This window comes from Miniopterus schreibersii (genome assembly GCF_964146895.1).
Source record: "Miniopterus schreibersii genome assembly, chromosome: 14".
NCBI lineage: Eukaryota > Metazoa > Chordata > Mammalia > Chiroptera > Miniopteridae > Miniopterus > Miniopterus schreibersii.
This window is the reverse complement of record NC_138114.1, coordinates 16,606,429-16,632,540: the sequence shown is the minus strand read 5'-3', so window position 1 is coordinate 16,632,540 and position 26,112 is coordinate 16,606,429. Positions and strand designations below refer to the sequence as shown.

Genomic DNA, 26,112 nt, shown 5'->3' with positions numbered 1-26,112 from the left:
TTGGTTTTATCAATGGAGAGTAAAGAGGAAAAGCAGATTTGTAATAATTGGAAAAGCTAATTCCTTGAGCAGTCTGTGTGTAGGAATCTGGTTTGCTCAGACAGGGAGAAACTGGATTTGTCTGAAAAATTAGTTTTGGTCTTGCAATCAGAAGAGTAGTGGAAAAATAAAAGGTAACTGAAGGGCGTGTATTTTAATCTTTTTATTATAAAATAAAACATAGAAAACCCCATATAAACAAAATGTACAGCTGATTGATTATTTTAAGGCAAACTCACCCAGGTTAAGACATAAATCTTTGCCAGCCTCCCAGAAGCTCCTCCATGTGCCCATCCCAATCACAACCCCGGCTCTCCTCCCACCAGCAACAACTACTCTGAATCAAGATGGATATTTGGGAGGACAGGTTAGGTAGATAAACCCAACCTAAGTACTTTTAACAAATGGGCTCACAAAAAGGAAGATGCTTTAATTGTTCTTGGATCAGGGAGGGTGACTAAGGCTTGAGAGATTTAGCAGAGGATGAGAGGCTGGGTCTCAGCAAGTTAATTGCTTTTATTTTTTTAATTTTAGAGAGAGAAAGGGAGAGGGAGAAAGAGAGAGAAACATCGATGTGAAACAGAAACATCAATTGGTTGCCTCCCCTACCCACCCAGACGAGGGATTGAACCCGAATCCTGGGTATGTGCCCTGACTGGGAATTGCACGGGACAACGCGCCAACCAACTGAACCACATGGGCTAGAGTTGTTTTTCTGGTGTTTTTTTTTTTTTTTTGCAAGTGAATTGCTTTGATTCCCTGAGAGTGAGCTCAGACCCAGAAAAATAGGCCCCCTCCAAGACATGCCAGGAGGAGACCTGTGCAATGTCTAAAGTTAGCAAACAATTACTGTCTGGAATGCACAGGAAACTCCTGCAGATCAATAAGAAAAAGACCAGAAATCCAATGGAAAAGTGAGCAATGGGTAGATTAGGAAAACAGAAGGGAAATCAGAAGGGCTAACAAGCGTGTGAAGAAAAGCTCAGCTTTAGAGGCACTCTGAGCAATGCAAATTAATACATGACATCACTGTGTGTCCAAGTGTTAGCAAGGATGTGGGGAGAAAGGAACCATCGTTGGTGGGAGTATAAACTTGTAGAACCATTCCAGAAGCCGCCTGACTCTATTTCACGAATTTAAATACGCTATTCCCAAAGAGCCAGCCATCCCACTCCTGTGTATATTGCCTGGGGAAAACTCACAGGCCCCTAAGGGATCAGCAGGCAGGTTTGTCCCAGGATTGCATGTGGAGGCAACCGAGGTGCCCACCGCTGGTGCAATGTGCAAGCACATGCTTGGCAGTATGGGGCAGAAGTCAGGTGCAATGAACCAGGTGTGCTGAGCCTCACAATTTTAAAAACATGTGTCATGTAAAAAGAGAAGCATTCAGACCTATAGCATAATGCCATTTATGGAGGCTAAAGTTACACCTATTCACAAAACAACACTGTTTATCTTTTAGAAATGATGTATACCTGAGGACATACAATAAACATACTATAGTGAGTGCCTCTGATGAGGGGGGAGAAAGATGAGTGGGTAGGGGGAACAAATGGGGAAAAAATAAAAGAAGGCACCTGCTTACCAATAATGAAATGATGGTCCATGAACTGAAGAGATTTGTCCAACTTATCCTGCCTGGGGAGGGCACATGGGCAGCATTTATTTGTTTGACCGAAGCAGTCTTTGGGGAGACCTCATCTCTATGTGATCCCCAGAGGTGGTCTATGGAGAAACGCGTAAGGAAAGCAAATATTTAGCCTGAGTGCAGGAGGTAGAAAAATGAAGGAAGGCACTCTGTTAGTGATTTACGTGGTGGGGAAAGAAAAGGAGCGACTTAAGAAGCAGGTGAAATTTGTGAGAACTTATTTGTCTAAATGCAATGGGGTATCCTGGAACAAAAAAAAAAACACACCGAAAGTGTGAGGAAAAAAACGGCAAAAATCTGAATAATGTATGTATTTAGATTAATAGTACTGTACTAGTGTTAATTTATTAGTTTTGACAAATGGACCATTTTTAGGTGTATGTAAGGTGTTAATATTAGGGCAAGCTGGGTGAATGTTATACAGGAACTCTCTGTACTATATTTGCAGCTTCCTGTAAATCTTAAATTATTCCAAAATAAAAAGTTGAAAAAAGAAAGTAAAAGTCAACTCCAGCCCAAATACATTGAAAAATAAATGAAAATAGGTCAATATATCAATCAGGCATATATAATATATAAGACGCATGTGTGCACATGTGTTTATATATGTGTGTTTTAAAGTTTGGAAGAATTTACGCCAACATGTTATTATGTGTAATTGGTTCTCTTCTTTATACTTTTTTTGTATTGTCTGAATATTTCATGATAAACATTATGAGAAGAAAGCTCATTGGGTCCTGCCTGAAAGAACAGGGTGGCAGGCTTGGAAGACACCTGATGTCTTGCACAGATTCAACACCTGCTGGGTCCTAGGCTCATCCTCTCCCAGGCCCAGGTGTGAGCTCATCTCTTGGAGATGAGCAACTTTCTCTTCTCTCTGCCAGGTCCATAGTCAACAAAAATGTGTGGACATGCAGGTGTTCAGAGGGAACCTTGGGTGCTATTCTATTATTAGTGGTTGGGGAGCTCTGAGTACGTCTGTTACTGTGCATGTGCGTACCTGTACAGTATGGACTCTATGTATCACGGACAGTGTTTATTTTTTCTTTCTTTTTAATTTTTAGTATTTCTTAATTACAAAAGTAATTAATATACATGTACTATAACAAATGCAGAAAATATTAATGTGTAAACAAAAAAATGTAGAAATCTGCCATATATGGCTTAAGGACTTAAAAAAAGACTTTTTTCAAGAACAGTTTTAGCCCTGGCTGGTGTGGCTCAGTTGGTTGAGCACCATCCTGTGCACCGAAAGGTCACTGGTTCATTTCCCAGTCAGGACACAAACCAGGTTGCAGGTTGGATCCCAGGTTAGGGTGAGTGGGGGAGGCAACTGACTGATGTCTCTCTCCCACATCGAGGTCTCTCTCTCTCTCTCAAATCAATTAAAAAATTTTTAAAATAACATCACAGAAAAATTGAGTGGAAGGTACAGAGATTTCCCATATACTCCCAACCCCCATTCACTTACAGCCTCCCCAACTATCAACATCCCACACCAGGGTTGTATATTTGTTACAACTGATGAGCTTACACTGACACATCATTATCACCCAAGTCCTTGGTTTACATTAGGATTCACTCTTGGTGGTGTACATTCTATGGGTTTTGAAAATATGTAATAACATATATCTGTCATTTTCGTATTGTACCCAGTAGTTTCACTGCCCTAGAAATCCTCTGTGCTCTGCCCATTCATCCCTCCCTTGACATTTTTCATATGAGTAACTGTATATATTTGTCCTTCTTTTGAATGTTTACATAGTATTCCACTGAATTATGCATTTAAAAAAATGTCTTTATTGATTTCAGAGAGAGGAAAGGAGAGAGAGAGGTAGAAACATCAGTGATGAGAGAGAGTCATTGATGGCTGCCCCCTGCATGTCCCCTGCTGAGGATCAAGCCCGAAACCCGGGCATGTGCCCTGACAGAGATCTTCTGGATCATAGGTGGATGGACGCTCAACCTCTGAGCCATGCTGCCCGGGCTGAATTATGCGTTATAATGTAGGCATCTGCTGATACAAATGATGCATCCATGAAGACACGTTAACCCATATCTTAGCGCACTTGTGCTATTTCCGTGGGACGGATTCTTTCAGTAGGCTGACTAAGTGGGACAGCATGGCATTTACCATTCTGATAGAGATGGCCCTCTAAAAGCATTCATTCGACAAATATTTATTGGGTACTATTTTGTGTCAGACATTTATGAGACTCTGGGAATTCCAAACAGACACAGTTCCTAGCGGAGGACATTATCATTAAACAAATAACCACACAAATTAGTATATTCTCGCAATTGTGGTAATTTCTCTGAGGGAAAAGAACGGTGTTGTTGGAGAATGCAGGCAGAGGAAGCTAATTCACGCCCGGTGTCCAGAGACAGCCTCTGTGGAGCTCAGACTTACAGGATGAGTAGGGATAGACCAGGGCCTGGTGGTGACTGGGAGAGGAGGAGCCTTTCCGACCAAGAGAAGGTGCCTGTGGAGGCCCCAGGTAGGCAGTTGCTGAGCTGGAGGAACCCGGGGGCCAGTGTTGGGGAGGAAATCTGGAATCCCGGCTAAAGAGGAAGGCTGGGCCAGGCTGCACTTGGCCCTCTGCGATGCCTGATTTATAGCCTCCCCAGAAGCGCAAGAAGGATTCTGTTTCCTGCACCTTTGAGACCAGCCATACTTAGAGGTGTTTTCTTCCCTCGATTGCTCTGTGACATTCCTTGTGCTCATTCCTTGATTTTCAATGAAAGCCTTTTTGAGAAGTAACAGCTCACTTTGAGACTGTCCGATTCAAAATGCACATTAAATTTACTTCACGACATTAACCAAATTCCCCAAATCCCTGTGCATCCCAGCATTTCTTCTATTTTAGGACTTAAAGAATGAAAGAAATTTCCTGTTTCTGCAAAATCAATTTGTTCATCTAAAGCATACCGTGCTTGCTCCATTCAGCTCGCATTCCGGAAGCTCCCTCTGGGGGTCCTGGATCCTGCCTTGTTCTTCCCAATGAAATGCAAGGCCTGGGCGGGAGGGAGAGTGCTGGGAAGCCGGACTTTCAGAGTCACGCTTTCCAGTTTCCTCCTCGATGCTGTGGGTGCTGTCAAACGCAGGTCCTCAGTCTGCGTGTCTCCTCCGGACTCCCACAGCATCCTGTGACAAACCTGTCCTCAAGAGCTCCCCACTTTATTTAATTTTTCCTATTGGTGCTCAATAAATATTTATCGAGTGGATAGTAAATGATTATTAGAAAACATCTAAATCATGGCACATAATTCAATGGAATGTTTGTGCAAGTATCAAAAAGAGTGAGGTAGATACATATTTACTGATATGGCAAGATACCCAGGAGCTATTAAGTGGGAAAAGCAAGTTACAGAACACGTATAGTACAGTCTTCTTTTTCTTTTTAAATATTGTGTACACATAGACACATACATATATGGAAAACATCTACCTTTTCATTTGCACATTTCCGTATTGTCTGAATCTGTACAGTGCACGTGTTACTTCTGTAATTAAAATGAGCGAAGAGTGAATGAACAAGGGACTTTTTAGGGTTCTCAGAGGGGTGAATGGAGAAGGAAATTCAGTCCTGAAGTTTCTTTCTCTGACCTATTTCCCAAGCCTGAGAACTGTTCTTTCAACTTATAAGTTGAACAATAATAATAAAAACATTCCCCAAAGGTTTTTTTTTTTTTTTTTAATTTATCTTTATTGTTTATCTGAAAGTATTATAGACATCCCCTTTTTTTCCCCATTGACTCCTTCTATCCCACACCCACTCCTTGCCCCAGGCCTTCACCACACTATTGTCTGTGTCTTTGGGTTATGTGTATATGCATATAAATTCTTTGATTAATCTCTCTCCACCCACACCCACCCTCCCCCACCTTCCCTCTGAGATTCCTGAGTCTGATCCATGCTTCCATGTCACTGAATCTATTCTGTTCATCAGTTTATTAAGGTCTTTAGATTCCACATATGAGTGAGATCATGTGATGTTTGTCTTTCGCTGCCTGGCTTATTTCATCAAGCATAATGTTCTCCAGGTCCATCTATACTGTCCCAAAGGGTACGAGATCCTTCTTCTTTACAGCTCTTGATATAAAAAAACAAGTCCAGCCCGGCCAGTGTGGCTCAGTGGTTGAGTGTCAACCCATGAACCAAGAGATCCCTGGTTCGATTCTGGTCAGAGCACACGCCCGGGCTGTGGGCTCCATCCCCATTACGGGGTGTGCAGGAGGCAGCCGATCGATGTTTCTCTCTTGTTGATGTTTCTGTCTCTCTATCCCTCTCCCTTCCTCTCTCTCTAAAAAATCAATAAAAACATACTTAAAAAAAAAAATAAAAGATATGAGCTTTAAAAAAACAAATTCAGAACAGTGTGACTCCATTTTTTGGAGAAAAAAAAATGTATATGTATAGAAAAGCCCTGGGTGTGTGATGGATTAGGGGAAAACTCTACTTTTATTGCTTGAATAGTTTACAATATGCCTATATTTCTTTTACTATCAGACAATAATATAGGCTTAATTTTCTTTTTTACTCTTTCCATATTTCCTTTTCATTTAAGATGTATTTATTCATTCAATAAGTGTGTATTGAGCAACAGCTATCAGCCTGACACAATACTAGGAGTTTTCCTTAAGGAATTCACAGCCTGGTGGGGAAGACTCAAAACAACATGATGTGAGAGGGCGTAGGCCACAGCTCAGCTCTGGCACAGAGTTATGAGGCCATCCACCCGCAAGGAGAGCTGAGGAATGACCAGGGAAGGCTTCCCAGAGGGGATGTTGCTTACACACTGAGCCTTGAACAATGAGAGGATCAGGTGAGGAAGGGCATTTTAGAGAAAGAGAATACCTTGTATAAAAACATCTTTTATAAAAGTGTGGAGAAATAAAAGTCAGTGTGGCAGAAGCATAGGGGATGTGGGGAGAAGATGGGCTGGAGAACCAGACATCCGAGGAATAGTAAAAAGCCTTTGAAGAACCTTGCATGAGAAGTAGTGCAGGCGTTGCTGCTCCATTGAATAGTTGAAGAAACTGAATTGCAGAGGTTAAATGATTTGCCCAAGGCCACCTTAGGGGATGAGGCCAAGCTAGAAGATAATTCTAGGGTTTTTATGCTCTGGGCCACAGTGCTTCCTGGGCCAGGCCCCACCCTGAAGAGCCTTCTGATGCTCTGGCTTGAACCACCCTAAGTTCTTAGCAAAGAACAGGGCAACCCTCACAGTAGGCTCTGACCACACTGGCCACACTCTTGGCACACCCTTGTACCAAAAGCCACAGGAGAGCTTTCTCCAAGAGAGTTTTTCCTAGAAAATGGCATGTGCACACTCAGTCTTGAAGTTGGTGGGCACCCCTCAGAAATGATGGAAGAGGCAGATTTCCTGGCACCCAGCTGTCCTGGGGAGCCACTTTCCATCCTTGCTGCCAGCATGTAAGTGGTACTTGGGCCACCCAGACAGAAAGCCATGGAGGTAGGAGGGTCCTCCATCCTTCAGAGCTTTATGATGCCACATGGGCTTTGGAATCAGAAAGCTAACTCTCAAACCCACTCTCATGGCTAAAAGGAAAAGACTGACAATTCCATGTGTTGACAAGCATGTGGAGCCACTAAACTGTTGGGCAGTACTTTATCAAGTTAAACATATTTCTGCCTAAGAAGGATGTTCATGGCAGTATTATTCAAAATGGCCTAAAATTGGAAACAACCTAAATATGTATCAACGAGAGGATGGATAAATAAGTTGGATGGTATATTCATAAAATGGAATACTATACTAGTATTCGACAATAAGAAGAAAAAGAACGGATACAACCATGTGGAAAAATCCTAGACACACTGAGCAAAAGAAGCCAGATATATATTACATCCATATGAAGTTTAATAATACGTAAAATGAATCTAGGAGAATAGAAGTCAGGATGTTGGTTACCTTGGGAGTTAGGGGCAGTGAATATTTGCTGGAAAGGGCCATGAGGGAACTTCTGAGAGTGATGAAATGTTCTAATATTGATCTGGGGGTGGCCACGTGAGTGTATACATATTAAGTGCATGCCAGTGATAGCTCAATAAAGTGCAGAGAGAGAGGGAGGGCAGCAAGTCTTGATTCCTCTTTCCAGTTCTACCGTTGTGACTCCCCTGGGCAAGTTACTTAACATTTCTGTTCCCCTTGCCTCATCTATAGAATGGGAATAATAACAGTACCTCTCTCATAAGGTGGTTTTTAAATTAAAATTTTATTTTATTGTGGTAAGAACACTTACCATGAGACTACTCCCTTAGCAGATTTTAGGTGTACAATACAATATTGCTAACTCTAGGCACAAAGCATGTCTTTAGAACTTATTCCTTTTGCATTATTGAAACTTTAAACCTGTTGATTAGCAACTACCCAATTCCCCCTCCAGCCTGCCCCTGGCAACCACTGTTCTGCTCTCTGCATCTATGAGTTTATTTTAGATGCCTCATATAAGTAGAGTCACACAGGATTTGTCCTTCTGTGACTGACTTATTTCACTTAGCGTACTGTCCCCAAGGCTCAACCATGTTGTTGCATATTAGAATTTCCTTCTTTTTTTAAGGCTGAATGATATCCCACTGCATATATACACCACATCTTCTTTATCCAGTCTTCCTTCAGCGGACATTTAGGATGTTTCCACATCTTGACTACTGTGAATAGTGCTGCAATGAACCTGGGAGCGCTAACATCTCCCCGAGATCCTGATTTCAGTCCCTTTGGGAAAATACCCACAAGTGAGATTGCTGGGTCATCTAGTCATATAGCAGCTTTATTTTTAATTGTTTTATAAACCACCCCACTGTTTTCCATAGTGGCTGCACCGTTTGCAATCTGACCCATAGGGCCCAAGGGCTCCATTCTCTCCACTTCCTCTCCCACACTCGTCTTTTGCATAAGGTGATTTTAAGTGTGAAATGAGGGAGTGCACAAAAAATCTCTTCGTCCCAGAGGCTGAAAAACGCTAGGAGTTCAGTAAAAGTTATCCTCACTGCCAGTGCCTCACTCACCACCTACTCCGCCAGGAGCAGGACCCCGAAGCCTCGCCCGGGAACAGTCCCACCCCCGAGTCATGTCAGGCCTTCAGGCAGAGCTTCCAAGCCCCACGTCACTGAACGCTGTCACATTCACAGAGCCCACGAGACTCCGGTGACTAGAAAGAAGTTTCATAGAATTCTGAACAGGAAGCAGCAGTGGCGGCTGATAATCTGTGACCCGAATATAGCTATCCATTATCTCACTGTGGTTTCTCGTTTCCCTGACGGAGGAAACGCCCACGACCGTCTTGAAGTTATTCTAAACACCAGCGCCTTGTTTAGCCCTGGCAGGATGATGGTACCCCTGGGCGCTCCCGTGCGGTGGGCTGTGGCCTCCCTGCCAGTCCGGGGCTCCCAGATCAGCGGCCACCGCGTGGGGCAAATGTCCCCTCTCCTGGGGGTGTCCGGGGTGGGGGTGCAGCGACAGGCACATACCAGGAGAGAGGCCAACAGTATCTATAGTGATTGGAGGAGAAACGAAAACAGAGCAAGAGACCTTCACTACAACACCCACTTTTTGTTCCTCTTCAGGAAGCCAGCCGGGCAGAACTGACCCGCGGGGGAGAGTGTCACCGGCTTCCTCTCCTCGTCACTGGTCCCGACTGCACTCCATCTCCAGCTGCTTCTTCTTATCAGGGAAGCAAATCTGTCCCCCTACTGGGCCCACCCGCCAGGTGAGGAGCAGGGGAGGTCTCAGCCCAATTGCAAAGCGAGCCAGGTTTGCCTTTGGCTTCACCTCCCCCTGGCCACCCCCTGCCCAGCCTGCTCTCTATATCGTATCCCTCATCACTGCACCTGGGGAATCATTCCTTCTGAAAAATTACAGATTTCATGTGTTATCTCTCTCTGGGGTACTTATATTTTAAAAGAGAATTCTTGAGATAGTAATGCTTAAATCAAAGGATTACATCTCTAATTGACATCTAGGGAGCTATGTTTGGCAGGGAGAAGGCCTTAGGACTCTCTCTGGCCCTCTGGTGGCCATCGCTTCTCTGTCAGTTCTCCGGAGGTAGATGACACAGCATGACTCTAGTTTTAAAAGATTATGTGTGTGTGAGTGTGTGTATGCGTGTTTGCAGAGGAACAGAAAGGTGGAACTCCTGCAGTTTGGTCAGAACAAAACGGGGAAGATCTCGACGCAGGTGATTTCAAGGCCCAGGAAATGTGTTCAAAACCTGCTCTCACAGGCTCAGAGCTTGTGCACAGGGTCACTCAGGGATTCTGAGACATGGGTAAAGGCAATACTAGATTAGCAGGGATGAAACCAGCCTTCTGAGCAGTCTTTCACCTCTCCACAGCTCATTATGTTCAACTGAAATATTCCAGGCTGGAAGAATGCACGTCAAGATGTTGACAGTGGTCCCCTCTGGGTGTGGGATTACAGGTGAATTTGGTTTTTTATTAATGCCTGAATCAGTCAGGGTTTAATCAGAGAAGCAGAACTACTAGGAATGACAAAGAGTAAGAGGTTTATTACAGGGATTTGATGTTATGCAATTGTGGGAGCTGGTTAAACAGCTTGTGTGACTGTTGCTTATGCTCTGGTGCTAGACCTGAAGTCTGGAGGGGAGGAAGAAATAGGCAGGAAGTGTGGGAGAGCAAGGCAACCTGGAGCCTGCAAGAACTACGTGGTGCCCAGGAGGGTGCACTGGGGCCTGCAGCAGTCTCTCACTGCCTCCAAAACTTCCAGCTTCAATGATGTGGGTGACCTTCAAAAGGAGCTGGGTCCTTTGTCATGTAGCTAAACACACATTTGGTCCAGGAGTTAAACTCTGAAGGACAAGATCTGAAGGTGGGAACTGAAGGAACTATGGCCCAATTGCAGTCTCGTGCCGACAGTGTGAGCCAGCAGATCTGAGACAACGTGTGTGAGTTGCAACTGCACCTGACTCTGTACCAACCTTCTGAGTAGAAACATGGCTTCTTTGCTTCTGCCCTCCAAATCTCGTGCACAGTGGACAACTTTCTTGTGGACAACTCTAGCTCAGAACCAGACAAGGAAAGGGGTTCTGAAAAGCATAGTTCCAGTTTAGTTAAACTGACACAAAATAAATCTGCTATGATTCCTTTCTGTATTTACCAAACCTTCTTTAATTAGCATATATTTCTTTAATAACCAGGAAAACAAAAACCTTTCAAATGTCCCTAGAAGACCCAAATAGCTAATAAATATATGAAAAGGTACTCAATTCACTAATCATCAGAAAAATGCAAATGAAAAGCACAGCAGGACATCCCCACACATCCACCAGAATGGCTAAAATAAAAAGACAGACAACACTAAATGTTGGTGAGGACATGGAGCAACTGGAACTCTCGTACATTGCTAGTGGGAGTGTAAATAGGTACAAACCCTTTGGAAAACTGTTTGGCAATATCTACCAAAGTTGAACATATGCATATCCTGTAATAAGTGATTACATCTCTAGAAATACATATGTTCACCAAAAGACATGCACAAGAATGTTCATAGAGGCACTATCTGTAATAGCTTGAAACCACAGACAATTCAAATGTCCACCAGCAATAAAATGAAAAAATAAACCACTGTGAGTTCACATAGTGGAGTACTAATACAGTAATGGGGCAAATAATCTGTAACCACACACAATGAGAAGGACAAATAACATCAATATAATAGTAAGTGGAAAAAATCAGACTCGAAAGGGTGCATACTTATTATTCCATTTATGTCAAGTTAAAAAAATAGGAAAATTTAATCTGTGCTTTTAATCTATGAGTAGGGATTCCCCTTGAGAGCTTAGAGGAATCAAGAAGGGGCCTCTGGGGTGTTAGTGATATTCTGCTTCTTCTTTCAGGTGTTGGCTACACAGGGGTGTTTGCCTTTTGAAAATTTATAGATCTGTACACTTATGATTTGTGCACTTTTCTGTATATGTAATATACTTCCACAAAAAGTTAAAAGAAAAAATTAGTAATCCCTGGTTTAAAGAACTGATAACCACTCTTATTACATCACAAACTGAGGGGATCATATGTATGTTACAGGGCTTGGGGGGGGGAAATCCCTTTATCCCATAGGAATAAAGAGAGAGAATAGAGGGGGATGGGTGCAGGGAGTAGGGGTGAAAGGTTTGAACAAAAAAGAAAAAACTAGGAAAAAAACTCATGGACACGGAAAACAGTGTGGTGACTGCCAGGGATGGGGGGAGGGGAGCAGAAGAAAGGTATAGGGGGATAAATGGTGATGGATGGAGTCTTGACTTGGGTGGTAAATACACAATACAGTGTACAGATGATGTTTGGTAGAATTGTGCACCTGAAACATGTATAATTTTGTTAACCTACGCCACCTCAATAAATTCAATAAAAATTTACCACTGTATAATACCTTTTTTTTTTTGGCAAATGTGTGTGATTGTGTGTGATAGGGCAAGTGCTGGTTAGTGGGAGGTGAGAAAGAAAGACGGATTTCCTGAGTCCCTATTAGCTTCTGTCATGGTCTGCCTTACTGTGACGCGCATTTGCTCAGCTGGCTCAGCCAAGGTCTCATGACCGAGCAGGGAAGTGTTACTGTCTCTAAAGTCAGTCCCTTCATTGGCTGTGGGTGATTCTTCAGCTTCTTAGAGTCTGGCTGGACCAGATAACAGGAGCTCCTCTGAGCTCCAGAAATGCCAGCGAATCCAGGTTCTGCTCTGCTTCCCCCGCTCCCGCAACACACACATTCAGCCTCACCTGTGACTATCTCTGTCCCCCAAGCTCTCTCCTGATCAGCAGCCACGAGAAAGACCAGAATGACAAATGCAGCAAGGGCTTAAATGGCAGTCACAAGACAGCAGTAGTAACATTAATTTTGCTCCCCAGAGTGATGACACATCTGCACCTCTAGGCTCATTGGGCCAGTGGGTTCTTTATTTGACTCCAGCACCAACACTAGCACCAGCTGGAGAGGGAAAGAACCCACAGCTCTTAAATAACTACACTGGAGTAGAGGCCAAGGATCACAGAAGAATCTGTGCCTGATGATACCACTGGGGAGAATTAATTGAATGCCTACTGTGTGCTTGGCATGATGCTCCCAAGAAGACACCTGAGCCTCTTGGAGACTCAGAAACTGGAGCAGAGGGCTCAGGACTCAGCCAAGTGCAGATTCCCTGAGCTAGAGCTTTCCAGGGGCAAGAGGAATCTGAACAAATGACATTGGGTGGCTTGTTCTCCCTCTTCCTAGAAGCCCAACCAGCCCCAGATTTTATTCTACTAAAGTCATGTTAAAACAAGCTCCACACACATGTATGTAAAGAGAAGCCTGGAAGGACAATAACAGGAGTCATCTCTGAGTGGTGGCTTGGCATTGATATTTCTCTTTCCCTTGTGCTTTTTAAGGCCCCATATGTCCTGCTTAAGCACGCGACCAAACACGTAGGTTCAAGTCTCAGCTTTGCCCCGCACTAGCTGTGTGAGTTTGGGCAAGGTGCTTCACCTGTATGAACTCTCACCTTTATTACTGTAACTTTAATTTTTATTTTGGAAGAAAATAAACCTACTCTGTGGGGATATTAGGACATTTGAAGAAATGATGCGCAGCAGGAGCTTTAGTACAGTGTCTTATGCAAAGAAAATGCTCCATAAATGGGAGCTGTTACTGTTACATTTCTATATTATTTTTTCTTTATCAGAGAACACATATTTTTAAATAAAAGCAAAAACTTTTTAGAGGAAAATTAGGCCAGCCCCACAGGAGAAGAGTTAGTAAGAGGGCATGTGGAACGTTGGGGTGTGGGCACAAGGCAGGGGCTGGCCATGGAGGGCCCTGCAGAGGGTCACCAGCCTTTTTTTTTTTTTGGCCTCCAGCTGAGGAGCCATCTCTTTAGGCTCTGGGATACTTCCCCCTGCCCCCTCAGCTCAGACACAAGAGCAGTTGTCCCAAGTAGCTTCAGCCTGGCCACCTCCCTGATTCTCAGGGTGTCCTGGGCACACTGGCCCAGCACAAGGCCTGGGCCATGTCCCCGCACCGCTCCAAAGCCCCCGAAAGCTGGCCCATCGGCGACGCCTCTCTTTCATCCCTGGTGCTGGGGATGCCTTTTACTTTCACTAGGACTTCACTGCCACGACACCACCAAGATGAGTCTGGAGAGGGGCCTCCGCCCTCGGGGGTGCCGGCCTGGCTCCCCTTGCTGGGGCGGTCCTTTCCCGTTTAAGTGGATGCTGCTGGCTCTGCTCTGGGAGCCTGGCGCTCGGCACAGCCCTGGGTTTTGCCTCTGGTCACAGTGAGCTTGCCCCCTACAGTGGAGGCCGGGCCACACACAATCCCATATTTGGGAGTAAGCCGGAGGCTCCTTGGCATGTGGGTTTCTGTTTAAAATTCCAAAGCCAGCAGGGCGTACATTATCCATTTCCTCCAACCCGACGTGCCGCAGACCGTGAGTCAGAGTCGGATACGCTCCTTCCCCGGGGAAGCTGTGGCCGTCGGGTAGCGAATGTAATTAAACCGGGGCGGTGCTCACTGCGTCAGCCTCCGAGTCAGGGGGGAAGCAAACTCTCTATCTTGAGTTTACAATATTCCTGCCAAGAGAAGACAACTCCCCAAGTCTCCCCGCTCAGAGAAGGCAATCCAACGTTAATGTAATTTGTGGGGCTTGGGGGACCCCTGGATCAACACTCTCTTTCCACGTAAATGAATAATGCAGATACTGGGACCCTCGACGGGGGGAACGTGTATATTCTGCATGTTTATAAGGCATTTGTGTGACAGGGTTACATGTTATCAGATGTTAATGAGCGTTATTTTATCTGATTTAGCCTCATACCCCAGCCAGGCAGTTGAGGGGAGAACAGACTCAGGGATGGGTCAGATTTGATAAGTAGTGGGGTGGGTATCAGGGTTATTGTGCTTTCATACCAGAGGGGCCTTTGGGAGGTTCCCCCAGGAGCCAGGAAGCAACACTAAGGCCCTGAGCTCCAGAAGGGCCAAGGGGGTAACTGTACCCCCCTCGAAAAGAGGAGGGAAAGGAGGGGTGGGTATAGGGGCATGGGAAACCCATGGTTTCTATCGCACACTTTACCTAGACAAGCCCTTTCCACTTTAGTCCATCCTCTCCTCAGAGAAGAGCAAACTGAGGTCCACCCAGAGAGGTTCAGTAAGTGGCCCAGTTCACCCAGCAATTTAATGGCAGAATTGAGACTTGACTTTTCATCTTTCTACCAAGCCCCAGCCCAGGCAGCTTCCACTGGCCCATCCTGCAGTTATCTACTTGGTTCTGCCTTTTCAAATATAACCTCTGCTCAGGGTGTGAGGAGCAATGCTAAACCATACCTGAGAAAGTATGTTCTCCTGCCCCTCAGGCCCCTCCCAGCTTCAATAGCACAAATCACTTCAAAATGTACATTTTCTTAACTCCAGTAAAAAGTGTGCTAAATTTTATAAAACAGATCCAAAGCTTATTGCTAACTAGCACAGCTTCTAGGGAAAGGAGGGGTGGGTATAGGGGCGTGGGAGTTTGCTCTTCTCTGGGTGTACCTCAGTTTGCAGCTTCTAGGTTAAAGGAAAAGAGATTTGTGAATGTTCTTTTAACTCTGTGCTCAGCACACCCCACCCTCACCTCACCCTTGCCACCTTCCACTTGAGCAAAGTATTTGAAATGTGCTTAATTTGGGGAGGGCATTTCTTTGTGTTTTTGTTTTTTCAAGCACTCCTTCTGATGTAGGTCAAAGCATTTTGTTTTTCTTAAATGTGAGATTGTATTCTTTCTGCCCAAATAGGATGGAAAAGACTTTTCCAAATAAGGAAGTTTTGCTGGAGTGTGTGCAGCCGGGGCAGCAGCAGTTGCCGGAGTCCTAACTTAGTCAAACACAGTAGCTCTAGGAAGCCAGGCTCCTTAGCACTTCTGCACAGCTGAACCATTGGGGGTCGGGGGTGCTGCCAGCAAGGAGTTGTGGCAACCAGGGCCACACCAAAAATTTTGTAGAGAAGGTAAAGTTTGGGTTTGGCACACCCCTAATCTCCACATTCCCTTCTTCCTAGCCCCCCCCTCCCTCCCCCCATATCTGGTCTCTCTTCAGAATAGAATGATGATCCTCTGATTCTTTGGACTCAGATTTGAGTTACAAATCTCAGCTCTCCACATATAATCTGTGTGACTTTCAGTAAGTTACTTAATGTTCTGAGTCTTTTTCCTTTTTTAAAAAGTTAAAATAATAGGGTTTGTCTCATGGAGTTATTAGGAGTAAGTGATCTAAGAAATATGACATAGGTAGTATGTTCTAAATTCCCCTTTTTAGGCTCTAAAATTACTTCTCTTTTATCCCTCTTTCATTACCTTCCGCTATCAGAACAACTTAGTTAGGATCAACTGTACTAAACCAGGGGTTCGGGAGAAAGTATGATCTTAAAGTAATTTGTGCTAAGGTGTGAGTGACCACAATAAAAATGTATTAGTTCTTATAACTTCTTACTTCTGTAACTAGGATGTTGTAAGAGAGGAGAATTTCCTCATGATAAAAGGGACATATTTTCTTTTGCAATGTCCCTTAACTTATACCACTATGCCTTACTCCACCTGCCCCTAAAGCCTGCTCAGCCTCTTAGGGTGAGAAGAGGCAAGTGCTCTGTAAGCGTCTACAGAATTCTGGAAACTTGATCAATAATATCATTCTTTTTCTTTCTAGATAGAGGAATGCTAATCATCTTAGTATTACTTTTTAAAATCCTCACTGAGGATATGCTTTTGATTGATTTTAGAGAGAGAGGAAGGGGGAGAGAGAGAGAGAAACATTGGTTGCCACCTGTACGCATCCTGACCAGTGATGAGACCCGGACCCTGGGTATGTGCCCTGATCAGGGAGAGAACCTGCAGCCTTTTGGTGTACAGACGATGCTCTGACCAACTGAGCCGCCTGGCCAGGGCTAATCATGTTATTTTAAAAACTGTTGAAAACACATTCTCTCTTAGATTGCCGAGTTCAGATGGTAATGTGGTGAGAATCTTTGACAGAGGTTTTTTACTTGAACAACAACGACCTGTTCCCAAGGCCATTCCCAAAGAGAACAACAATTAACTCCAGACCAAGTAGGTCTTAAGGTAACCTTGATGGGAAATGGTGGAGTCACTTTGGAAAATGCCTGGCAGTTTCTCAAAAGGTTAAACATAGCCTGGCCGGCGTGGCTCAGTGGTTGAGCATGGACCTATGATTCAGGAGATCGTGGTTCGTTTCCTGGTCAGGGCACAGGCCTGAGTTGTGGGCTTGATCCCCAGTCAGGGGCGTGCAGGAGGCAGCCGATCAGTGACTCTCTCATCATTGATGTTTCTATCTCTCTCCCTCTCCCTCCCTCTCTCTGAAGTCAATAAGGACATATTTTTAAACAAAGGCTAAACATAGAGTTAACATGTGACCCAGTAATTTCACTCCTAGGTAACACCCAAGTGAAATGAAAACATATGTTCACACAAAAACTTGCACAATTAATGTACATAGCAGCATTATCTGGAACTAGAACAGCCCAAGTGTCCACCAGTGGATGAATGGATAAACAAATATGGCACGATGGAATTTTATTCAGCCATAAAAGGGATTAAGCACTGATACATGCTACAACATGGATGAACCTTGAAAACATTATACTAAGTGAAAGAAGCCTGACACAAAAGTCCACATTTATAGGATGCCCTTTATATGAAATTTCCAGAATAGACGAGTTCATAGAGGCAGAAAAATAGGCCTGAGGAGAAGAGGGATGTTTTGCTAATTGGTATGAAGCTTCTATTTGGGGTGATAAAAGTGTTCTAAAACTGTTTGTGGTGGTGGCTGCACAACTCTGTAAATATGCTGAAAACCACTGAACTGTACGCTTTAAATAGCTGCATAGTATATCAAGGAAGCTATTAGCTACACGCACATAAAAATAGCCTTGGGTGCAGTACTTGTTACAAGTAGGTTGGTTGAAAGGCTACAGGCCTCCTGAAGTCTGGAAAATGGCCCTGGTCTTCCACTTGGAGCTCCCAGTGAGTGCCCACTTGATGAATCCCAGTCTGGGTGAGAGGAGCCAGGGTGAGGACCTCACGAGCCCTTCATTCTGAACTCCAGCTCTGACCAGAAACATGAGTAAAGCAGTGGAAAACAGGCCAGAGATGGCGTCTAGAGAATGTCTTAACAGTCATTTCCAGTGTTGCTATTTTCTCTTAAAAAATCTAACTTCTCTGTAAACCCTATAAATAGAACAAGACTTATTGGAGGGATATCATTATTTAAGATTGGAGTCACTAGAGAAATCACATAATTACCGATTCTGCAGGCAAGGAATGAAAATGGAATGCTCAAATCAGCTGCAGGGAGATGAGACAGAATCTTTGGCAAGATGCTAAATTAGTCAAAAAGTTCTTTTGCACTAAAACAAAAACGCCTTAAGGGTAAAAAAAAAAAAATAGTTAGAATTGCTTTGCTTCAAAGATCCAAGTGACCAATGGAATAATAAAAGTAACTCTGTGTAGACTAGGCCATTTATATTCTTAGTATTTGTTTCAGGATCAATTTTGGTATAAATGGCACCACAGCTTCATGAATTTTGCTGCCCAGGACATTGTCTCTCCTTGATTTATAAAATAGAGAAGAATAAAGCACAACTGAGACCTTAGGTCAGGAGTCTCCATTCCCTCAGTTAATCTAAAACACAGACACAAGGCAGCAGGGTCAGACCTCTACTTTCCAAGTTAAAGCATGATTTTAGAATGTAAGAATGCATTTAACGTAGTAAACACACAAAATTAAGGTCAGCTTCACACATTTTAAATTCTTTTTAAAATTTCAAAAGGGATGTATGTTTATTATAAAAATGTAAAAATGCAGCAGTATATCAATTATTAATAATAATTACTGATAATTAATACATATTTACAATGTGCCCAGCACTAGGTTTAGAGGTATCTGATTTGATCCTCATGACAATCTCATGAGGTAGTTATTATTATATTTCCTGCCATTTTGCAGATAAGGAAACTGAAGGTCAGAGAGGTCAAGTAACTTGCCTAAGGTCACACAACTTTTAAGTGGTAGAATCAGGTTTTTATTTTATTTTTAAATATATCTTTATTGATTTTAGAGGGAGGAAAGGAGAGAGAGAGAGAAACGTCAATGGTGAGAGAGTCATTGATCGGCTGCCTCCTGCATGCCCCCTACTGGGGATCGAGCCCGCAACCCAGGCCTGTGCCCTGACCAGGAATGGAACCGGGATCTCCTGGATCCTAGATCAGTGCTCAACCTCTGAGCCAAACTGGCCTGGCTAGAATCAGGATTTTAAACCACGCCGTTACACTTCAATGTCTAAGCTCTTATGTTCCTGTATACTTTGAGTCAAGTTCCCACCAACTTCTCTAATCCTCTTCATACAAATTAACTATTATTTACTGTTCACTATCTATTAGAAAGATAAGATTTGATAACTGGAAAATAACCATTAGCTCTCATAAAGTATTAATGGACTCAGGTATAGTATAAAATATACAAAATTCATTGAATATATAGGTATAATTAATTAATCATATAAATTAAATATATAAAATCAATATATTATAAACTATATTAAGGTATTCATGAACCTAGATATCAACCCAAGAAATGAAAATACATGTCCATACCAAAAAAGTGTGCATAAATGTTTATAGTAGCATTATTCATAATAGCCAAAAATTGAAATAATTGAAATGCCCATGAACAGCTGATTGATAAAATGTGGTATGCTCACACAATGGAATATTATTCAACAATAAAAAGGAATGAAGTACTGATACAACATGGATAAACCATAAAAACATTATGCTGATTGAAAGAAGCCAGTCACAAGGACCATATATTATGTGATTCCATTTATATGCATTGTCCAGAATACATAAATCAATAGATTCAGAAGGTAGACTGGGGGTGCCCAGAACTGGTGGTGGTGGAATGGGGAGTGACTGAAAACAGGTAGAAGTATCTTTTTGGGGTGATAAAAATATTCTAAAATTGATTGTGGTGATGGTTTACAACTCTGTAAACATATGAATAACCATTGAATTGTATGCTTTAGATGTGTGAATTTTGTAGTATTTAAATTATAACTCAATAAAGGTGCTAAAACTTCAGTTCATGATAGTAGAAGAACATTGTGATCAAAATCCATTTGTTACTTCAACCTATCCTTAAAATCTTCAGAATTAATAAAAATATAATCAAGAACACCTTCATAAATTAAAGTAGGTAGTTTGCTGCTCAGATATAACAAGATTATAATGAGAAGAGGAAGCAGATTTTTAAAAACATTAAGAAACAACCAACCACAAAGTTACATACTGGTCAGATAGAGGGAAGTAGATATTACTTATACAAGAATCTATAGCACAGCTTTAATCTATTTGTTTTGGTTCATATTTGGCTTTTAAAGGCTACTTATTTAATATGATTTTAAAATGTAACAAGTTTCTGGTAGTGGGCAAGTAAATTATCTGTGCTCTCAGAGTAGCCAAGCTCCAAAGATGGGTTTTGATACGCTTCCTGTTATTTATGCTTTTGTGTAGTTCCCTCCCACATAGAATCTGGACTGACCCTGTGACTCATTTATTTAAACTATGAATAATTTAAATTAGATTTAAAATGTCACACAAAATTTTGAAGCTACATGATGGGTACATGAAAGCTCATATACTTTTAGTATGTTGGAACGTTTTCCTACTTTTTTGTTTAGTTTTGCTTCATTTTAACTAATGGAATACAATGAAAGTGACATTGGACGTTCTTAAATACTGTAGTTAAGTTTTGGGGGAGTCAAAAGTTATATACAGATTTTTAAATATATATCTATATCTTTATTGATTTCAGAGAGAGGAAGGGAGAGGGGGAGAGAGAGAAACATTAACGATGAGAGAGTTGTCATTGATCGGCTGCCTCCCGGATCCTAGGCCAATGCTCAACCGCTGAGCCACGCCTGGCTGGGCTATATACAGATTTTTGACTACGTGGGGGGGTCGGCACTCCAAGTCCTGTGTTATTAGAGGGTAAACTGTACTTGACAATTTTTGCTTTTGTGCTTTTGAAAAGAGTCCTGAACTGCCATGTAAGAAGTCTAGCTGCCTTGCTGGAGGGATCACGTGGAGAAATGACTTAGAGAAGCCACGTAGAAAGGAGAGACTCTGAGCCTGCATGGAGAAAGATGCCCTGCTCTCCCAGCAGCTCATCTGGGCCCAGGCTTCCAGCCATCCTCACGAAGGCCCCAGGCATGGGAGTGTGCCATCTTCGATGTGCCAGCCTAGTGGAGCCCCCAAACGACTGCAGCCCCATCTGATGTCACATGGAGCAGAACTGCCTAGCTGAGGCCAACCAATCCACAGAATTATGGCAAATACAATGAAGCCACTGAATTTTGGAGTGGTTTATTATGCAGGCATTAATAAATGAAATGAATATTTTCGTTTTGTTTTCTCTAAATCTCCTGATCCTACAGGTATTTGTGGGCTTTTCTGCTCCTAGAGTTCTTCAGGGAAGAAACTGGCACAATTTTTCATTTTAAAAACCTTTTATCTGGGCATAATTTTAAATTTACAAAAAGAGTTGCAAAATAGTACACAGGGCTTCCATATACCTTTCACCTTGATCTTACACTTATCATTTCTGAATCATTTGAGAATAAATTGTAGACATGATGTCCCATTACACTTTAATATTTCAGTTTATATTTCTTGAGTGCAAGGATACAGTACAACAATCAAAATTAGGAAATTAACATTGATCCAATAACATCATCTAATCTACGGATCCAATTCAGAGCTCACCTGTTGTCTCAATTAATGTTCCTTAAGGTCCAGGGTTCAGTCTAGGATCACATGTCATGTTTAGTTGTCACTCCTCTTTAGTCTTCTTCAGTATGGAACAATTTCTCAGTTATCTTTTATGACCTTGATAGTTTTTTTACTTATTGATTTGAGAGACAGAGACAGAGAGGGACAGAGAGAAACACTGATTTGTTGTTCCACTTATTTATGCATTCATCGGTAGATCCTTGTATATGTCCTGACCCGGGATCAAACCTGCAACCTTGGTGTATTCGGACCATACTCTAACTGAGCTACCCAGCCAGGGCTGACCTTGATAGTTTCTGAGAGCCCATGCCAATGGCTTTGAGAATGTTCCTCAATAATGGGTTTTTGTCTGACATTTCTTTAAAACTTACGCATTTTGTCAGGTATATCACAGTAGTGATGCTGTGCTAGTCTCCAGGCATCATCTGAGGAGGCACATGATGTCAGTTTGATTCATTAATAGTGTTAACTTTTTTAAAAATTTATCTTTCTTGTTGAAAGTATTACCGATGTCCCCTTTTTCCCCCCATTGACTCTGTCTACCCCAGATTCATCCCCCAATGGTCTTAACTTTTATCACTTAGTTAAGATGGTGTCTGCCAGGTTCTTCATCGTAAAGTAATTAATAATTATTTTGTTGCAAGAATATTTGAGATCATGTGAATATCTTGTTTCTCATCAAACTTTCACCAGTTTTAGCATCCATTAATGATTCTAACCTGAATAAATTATTACTCTGATGACTACCAAATGGGGTTTTCTAATCCAATCATTCCTCCTAGATTTATTAGGCAGGATAGAGCTTTCCTTTCTCCTTAATTAATTAATATCAATATGGACTTAGGATTTCTCTATTACTTACAGGGTTACAATCTGTTATTAACATTATTTATTTTGTTCCAGGATTGGCCAGCGGGAGCTCCTTCAAGCTGTTTACTGTGTCTTATAGACAAGTCCCCATCATTCTTGGAAAACTTTACTTTCTGCTGTTATAAAATGTCACAGACACATCTTGTATTTTCCCTGTTTCAGGTCTGGAGCTAGCCATTTCTTCAAGGAGCCCTGGTTCTTTTTAGTGGATAATGGTATCTAGAAACCAAGATCTAAATATAGGACTACCATTGCTTCTAGACCTTCTCAGTGAACAGAGCTAGAACACACTATAGTCTAATCAGACTATGAGAATGTTATCTCTGATTCCTGTGCAACATTCAGGGTATAATCTAGACTTTCCACTTTCCATATTTGTAGCTCCTTTATCTGACAGTGAGAAATCTGTATTTATTTATTTGCCTAACCCTCCGACATGCCTATCTCCCCCCTGACCATGTACCAGTGGAAAGCCAGGCCCAGTGAAAAGGAAGGGGAAGGAAAAAGGCTTTTCTTTCAGTGTACCAGAAACTTAGGCAATATATAGCAAACATTTATGTATATTCAACTATTTTGACCAAGCATTTTCTTAAGTAACAAAAAGGACAAGCAAGTTTGCTTAAAGCTCCTTATATTATCATTAACAAAGGTTTCAGCAAACTGGATTTCAGTGGCATCTCTGAAAGCACTGGAAAGACTTGAGATTGTGAACTAGAAGAAACTGGTTTAATTTCATCTTTCAGACTCAGTGCAGCAACTTTGGATAAATTTCCGAACTTCTTTGAAATGCAGTTACCTCTTCTGTAAAATGGAGATGAATGAAAGACATTATTGTTTTTAGGATTAAATGAGACAATGTGTGGGCAATGGATTGTCTTGACAGAGATTGGATTTTGAAACTTTTACTTATTTATTGGATTTTGAAATTTAAAAAATGGAATAAAAACGGTTACTTAAAAGTTACAAGCAGTTTCTTTTTGCTAAGAAGTGAAGATTTTGCTATACTCTACACTGAGAAGTTGACTGCTCTCTGTCATGGAAAAACCACCACTTTGTTTTTAAATTATGCAAATATCTACAAGCTACCCACCCATTGTTCTTGGTAGAAAAATTGAATGCAGTAAATGAACTAAAATACAGTGGTTTTAGATCAAGAAATTATGTGTTTGATCATGTAAATTGGGTGCATCTTTTAGCAACTTTGAAGAGAAACCTGCTCTTTCCTCTACGAATTTAGGCTGCCTTTTGCCTATGAATTATTGCTCATTTTTGGAGGATTGTGCAGTTGTTCCCCCGGTTTTCTCTTTTTTTTCTTTCTTATTTTTTTAAATCTTCACCCCAGGATATTCTTTTCATTGCTTTTTCAGAGAAAGTGGAAGGGAGAAAGAGAGAGAGAAACACTGATGTGAGAGAGACGCATTAATTGGTTGCCTCCAGCACAAGCCCTGATGGGGCCGGGGGTCGAGCCTGCAACCAAGGTATGTGCCCTTGGCCGGAATCAAACCTGGGACCCTTCAGTTCGTGGGCTGACGCTCTAACCACTGAGCAAAACCAACAAGGGCCCTAGTTGTTTTCTTATGAGGGAACCCTGAGAACTATAGGAGGGACTGCAAGCATGAACTGCACCTAATGTTGGAGGAGAGACTATTCCCTGGGACAGCTCTGGGCTGTAGGGGCTCTTCACATGGTAGATTTTAAGACAGAATAATCCAGACTGTATTAATGCTGGATGTGTTGTTAGCCCTGGTCCTCTGAAAAGAGTCAAGATAGTGTTAAATGTGAAGAAAGTTGTTAGATGGGCCAGGTACAGAAATTCCAGTATGGACACTCACCAGGGCGGGCAGCCCCAGACGCCTAGCAAGGGGTGACACTGGGAAAACAAGAACCTTGTCCCCAGGGTAACCTATCTTTCCCTAGCATATCACTGGCCATGCAATTTAGACCCCCTGAGCCTTTCTTCCCTAAAGATAACATCTAGGCCTTGGCTGTATTTCAGCTCCAGGCCCAGCTAAGCAGTGAAACCAGACAAGTGGCACTGCGGTTGCCTCAGGACCATACACATTGACTAATGACCCCCTGCCCTGGCACTGACCAATCTGTAGAGATCACAACCCTGAAAGAGCACCCCTGGGAAGCTGATGAATATTCTATTAGACACTCCCCTGAGCCCTCCCTTAAGATTCCCACCTACTAATGCCCAGCCAGGAGTGGCTCAGTGGTTGAGTGTGGACCTGGGATCTAAGCGATCGGGGTTCGATTCCTGGTAGGGGCACATGCCTGGGTTGTGGGGTGCAGGAGGCAGCCAATTGATGATTCTCTCTCATCATTGATGTTTCTCTTTCTCTCTCCCCCTCTCCTTTCCTCTCTCTGAAATCAATAAAGATATATTTAAAAAAAAAAAAAAGATTCACGCCTACTAGAAAGAAAGAAATACACTCAGGACAAAGGACCCAGCGTGCGCTCCCCACTAAGGGAGCACGCCAAAGCCATCTTCATCCCTCTGAGGGGACCCCATGAGACTTGCAACCAGGGGAGCAATGGGCAGTGGTAGCTCATCCCCAGCTTACCTCCTGAACGCGTCTCCAAGTCCCCCTTCTCTCTGACTTCTCAGTGAGCCAAAGCAGCCCGGCCTAGGTTCTCCTGTGGCTTCTTCTAAGTTCTTTCTTGTTTCATTGTCCCAAGTATATTTTTGCTGCCATCATGGACCCAATACCCTTTGGCTCAGTGCTGTGTAGCCCTTCCCTTTGGATATCCCCACCCACTTTTAATAAATTTAATTTTTCTTTTCTGAGATGACTATTTAGCCTACCCACACACCACCACCACATTTACCTTTCAAAAGTTTTCAGGGAAGCCCAGCTGGCATGGCTCAGTGGTTGAGCATCAACCTATGATCCAGGAGATTGGGGTTCGATCCTCAGTCAGGGCACATGCCATGGTTGTGGGCTCGATCTCAAGGGAGGGGCGTGCGGGAGGCAGCAGCCGATTAATGACTCTCATTATTGATATTTCTATTTCTCTCTCTCCCTCTCCCTTTCTCTCATTTCCTTCAGGGATTCTAAATACACATATATTAAGTGGCTGAAAGTGGTGCCATACATAACTGAAGCTGTTTATTTTTAGTGTTATTTCTCTCTGTGTGTCATTTTGGGTATTTTCAGTGGCTCTGTCTTTAGGTTCACTTCAAGTTCTTCTTCAGCATCTAATTCAATGTTAACCTCATCCAGTGTATTTTTTTTTAAACCTCAGACAAATACTTTTATTTCTAGATATTCTATCTGGTTCCCCCCACCCCCCATCTTCCATGCCCCTAATTAACATGATTATGTTTTTCTTTACTTTCTTAGGCTTGTAGAATATAGCTATAATAACTGCCTTAATGACCTTATTTCCTAATTCTATTATCTATATAATTTCTTGATGGGTTTCAATGAATTAATCTTTTTCTTTATTATGGGTTATATTTTCCTGCTTCTTTGCATGCCTGGCAATTTTTCAATTAAATGCTAGATAGTGTAAATTTTATCAACTTGGGTGCTAGGTTTTCTTGTTTAAAAAATATTTTTTCTTGAGCTATGTTCTGGAATGCAGTTATATTACTTTGAAAGATCTTGACCCTCTCAGGTCTTTCTTTAATTAAGATTGTTAATAACTTTAGGTTGAACGACCTTTAGGTTAGGGTTAACTTTGATTACTTACTACCGAGGCAG

General features: G+C 42.4%; 1 long non-coding RNA gene across 2 annotated transcripts in view; it reads left to right on the top strand.

Moving 5' to 3' along the window:
* The window catches only part of LOC308566958, a 33,844-nt gene extending 12,702 nt beyond the window's left edge, over positions 1 to 21,142 (top strand). Inside the window, exons 3-4 of one of the 2 annotated variants that reach the window (XR_014000248.1) lie at positions 9,279 to 9,421; positions 20,775 to 21,142. This is a non-coding gene — a long non-coding RNA (uncharacterized lncRNA). Of the gene's footprint in view, positions 1 to 9,278; positions 9,422 to 10,045; positions 12,095 to 20,774 lie in introns of those variants that run through there. The other variant, XR_014000249.1, reaches the window with a different exon arrangement.
* Positions 21,143 to 26,112: the final 4,970 nt, after the last annotated feature.